At 45.3% G+C, this 3,650-nt stretch overlaps 1 protein-coding gene across 1 annotated transcript in view; it reads right to left on the bottom strand.

The window, feature by feature from the left end:
• RAD51 (RAD51 recombinase) overlaps positions 1–1,996 on the bottom strand; it is a 32,162-nt gene extending 30,166 nt beyond the window's left edge. The window contains exon 1 of the mRNA XM_059372536.1: positions 1,709–1,996. The gene's annotated coding sequence lies outside the window, so the exon portion shown is untranslated. The remainder of the gene's footprint in view (positions 1–1,708) is intronic.
• Between the last annotated feature and the right edge of the window lie 1,654 nt (positions 1,997–3,650).

Below are 3,650 nucleotides of genomic sequence, written 5' to 3'. Positions count from 1 at the left end.
ACTTGTGGTCTCTGTCTGTCAAATAAATAAATAAAATCTTAAAAAGAAAAAAAAGCCAAACAAACATGAACAATAAACATATGAACCAACAAAGCTCAACATGATTATCAGGAAAATTAAAACCATGAGGTATTTCTATATGTCACCAAAATAGATAAAATTAAAAAGATCAACAACATCAAGTGCTGGCAAGCATGTGAAACAACTAAACATTCATACACTGATGGTCTGAATGTAACAACTAAGCATTCATACACTGCTGGTCTGAATGTAAATTTATACTTTAGAAAACTGGTATTAAATGTAAACTGGGTGGCTCAGTTGGGTAAGCACCTGCCTTCTGCTTGTTGTGATCCCAGGGCCCTGGGATACAATGTCCTTGCTCAGCTGAGAGCCTGCTTCTCACCCCCACTCTGCCGCACCCCCTGCTTATGCTCTCTGACAAATAAATCAAATGTTTAACAAAAGTAAATAAACAAACGTGGAAGTTGAATATAAACAAATGCTACCACCCAGGAATTTCAACACTGTATTACTAACCAACTGAAAAGCAGACACATGTGCACCAAAATATATATAGGAATGTTCTCAGCAGCCTTTCTCCTTTTAAAAGTCAGAAACTAGGGACGCCTGGGTGGCTCAGTGGGTTAAGTCTCTGTCTTCCACTTGGGTCATGATCTCAGGGTCCTGGGATTGAGACCTGCATCCAGCTCTCTGCTCCACGGGGAGCCTGCTTCCCCCTGTCTCTCTGCCTACTTGTGATCTCTCTCTCTCTCTCTCTGTCAAATAAATAAATAAAATATTAAAAAAAAAAAGTCAGAAACTAGAAACCAACCAAATGTCCACCATAGGCAGAAAGAAGAAGGGATCCAATATGGCAACAAAAAAGAACTATTACTATATACAAAGATATGTATGAATCTACAGACAGAATGTTGAGCAAAACCAGACACAAAAATATAATCAGTATCACTTATACAAAATTCAAACAAAGGCAAACTTAGTCAGTGATGTTAGAATCAATAGAGCGGTTACCTCTGGGTAGAAAAAGGTTCATACTAGAGTGGGAACAAGGGAAGTTTCTGGGATGCCGACAACATTCTATTTATTGACCTGAGTAGTCATTACATAGGTATATTCTCTTTGAAATAATTCAGAGCTCTATACACTTCTGATCTGTGCATCTTCTATATGCATATTACACTACACTTTAGAAGTTAAAAAAAAACAACGAAACCTCACTGGAGAGGAGTCCCTAGGTATCACGTGAACAGTCTTCCGCATTAGGTAATGAAAACACCTTTGAGGAAACTGGAGGCGGGTACTTGGTAAGCAGAGCACGGAGTAATGGAAAGTGGACTGACCAAAAATCCGGAAACCCTGGCTCTGACATAAACAGCTGTGACATTAAATTGGTACACCCCTCTGGATCTCGGCTTTCTCGCCCCCGCCCATAAAATGGGTGTTGGAAATGAAGGGTTCTAGGTTCCCTCCCAGCTCTGGAGCCTGGGGACCGCTTCAGTTTTCGCCACAACCAGCTCTGACGGTGGGGTGGGCCCAGGCATGCCCCTGCTCCGCCGCGCCAACTCCGCTTTCTCATGCGGCGCAGAGGGGCGCATAAGCCGGCGGCCAGACCACAGGCCCGGTCGGGTTAATGCGGGGACGTACCCCGACGTAGAAAGGGACCAGGTCTACACCTCACACTCACCTCGGTCCGCAGCGCTTCTCACTCGGGCCGGCTGCACGCTCCGACTTATGTCCGCTGGTCTGGTCCGCGACCGACCCCGGACGGATTCCAGACGCCTTCCTTGCTGCTAACTTCTCTACTCCCTTGGGCCGGCCTCCTGCACACAATCCACGCAAGTTTTAGGTCCCAACTACGCCCCCCAGGGAGCGTTAGCTCTCCTCAGACGAAGGGTGGCCGCACAACTCTCCCCGCCCGGCAGCTTTCGGAGATCCCGCCAAATGCACCGGAAGGGTCACGCCAGCGTCAACGTAACGTCTCCCCGCCCACCTCGGTGCCACAGTCTAGCCCGCCCTGCCGCTGCTCGCGAGCGGGAGGTGGGCCCAAGGATCTTGATGTTGCATGATGTCAAGGAGTTCTCTTTTCCGTTTACCCCTAAGAACTAATTCACAGTTTGGAAGTCGCCAAAGTCTTCTCTTTCACTTGACCAAGGACCACAACTTCCAAGAGGTAGTGGGGTCGGCCGGAGACTCCAACTCCCAGTATGCACCGCGGGCGCCTGGCGTTTTTAGCGCCTCAGCCCCTCTGCGGAAAAGCCTGGCTTTACAGAGGTGTTCTCGATTTGCTTCCAAAGTATCTAAGCCTGTGTCTGCTCTGAGCTTCCGACTTCGTCATGTCATATTCCTGCAGCCTGAGGTTTTTCAGGTCTCTGGATGTGGTAGAGCCGAGGATGCTCGAGTAGACAGATGAAACTGGAAAACAGAGCTAGTGAAGGGGAGAAAATGCCTGAAATACTAGTCATGTCTTGGTAATTTGCTAGAGATTTGCAAGAGGAAGAAGACATGATTACCTTCTCATAGTTTTCTGGAAAGTTTGACCTATATTCTGGTTTTAAAGGGTGAATGGGGTTTCCTGGGCAAAGAAGAGGAGATGGAGGACATAACCATATAGAACAGTATGGGCATGGAATTTAACGACGTGGTCAAGCCATAGAATTGTCTGATGAGGGAGGAAAAGAGTCCTGGAGGCGCGGATTCTGTGAAGTTAATATTTAGTTCAAGTTATGAAGAAAGTTATGACCATGTGTGGAGCTTTAATCTTTATTCTTTAGGTAATGGGGAAATCATTGAAAATTTTTAAGCAGAAGACTCCTATGATCTGTTTTTTCCCCCACCACTACTTTATCTTTGTGGGATGTTTTAAAGTTCATGAAGTTTTTATTCAATCCTCCCACCGTTTTCTTGTGACAATGACAGATTTCAGAAAAGAGTAAAGATAGCAAAAACTGTCAGGAAGCTCTTGTAATATTTTGGACAAGGGATGAAGGCTTCCTTGAGTTTGATCAATGACAGAACAGATTCAGGAAGCATTCTGGAGGCAGACTCAACCTAACAGTAATTATATAAATAGTATCTGGGAATAATAGTAACTGCCATACCAAATATACCCACTTAAAAAAAAGTTTTTGACAGAGAGAAATCAGAAGTAGGCAGAAAGACAGTCAGAGAAAGGGGGAACCAGGCTCCCTGCTGAGCAGAGAGCCTCACTTGGGGGGGGGGGGGCGTAGATCCTAGAACCCTGAGATCATGGCCTCAGCGGAAGGCAGAGGCTTAACCCACTGAGCCACCCAGGCGCCCCCAAATATACCCACATTTACCTCCCCTTCACACCCTTTCCTTAGAGCATCTGCAAACCCCTCTTGGTTGAATGAAATCACATGTGACTTTGACCTTTCATTAAAATCAAATTCCTATGACTGTGTGGTTGTCAAACCAGAGAAACCCCTCTTATAGGAAGACTAAGAAATTAAGAGACCAAGAAAGTGAGAGAGAATGAGACAGAAAGGAACAATTTTAAAATCTGTTTTCCAAATCTTTCCAATTTCTCAGGAGCCCAACAGTGCTTACTATTCTCGAGATCTATGAAATACTCCTAAATGCCAATAAATCTCCCTTCCATTTCTTCT

The sequence above is a fragment of the Mustela nigripes genome, chromosome 13, assembly GCF_022355385.1.
Source record: "Mustela nigripes isolate SB6536 chromosome 13, MUSNIG.SB6536, whole genome shotgun sequence".
NCBI classification, from domain to species: domain Eukaryota; kingdom Metazoa; phylum Chordata; class Mammalia; order Carnivora; family Mustelidae; genus Mustela; species Mustela nigripes.
This window is presented reverse-complemented; position numbering and strand designations above follow the sequence as displayed.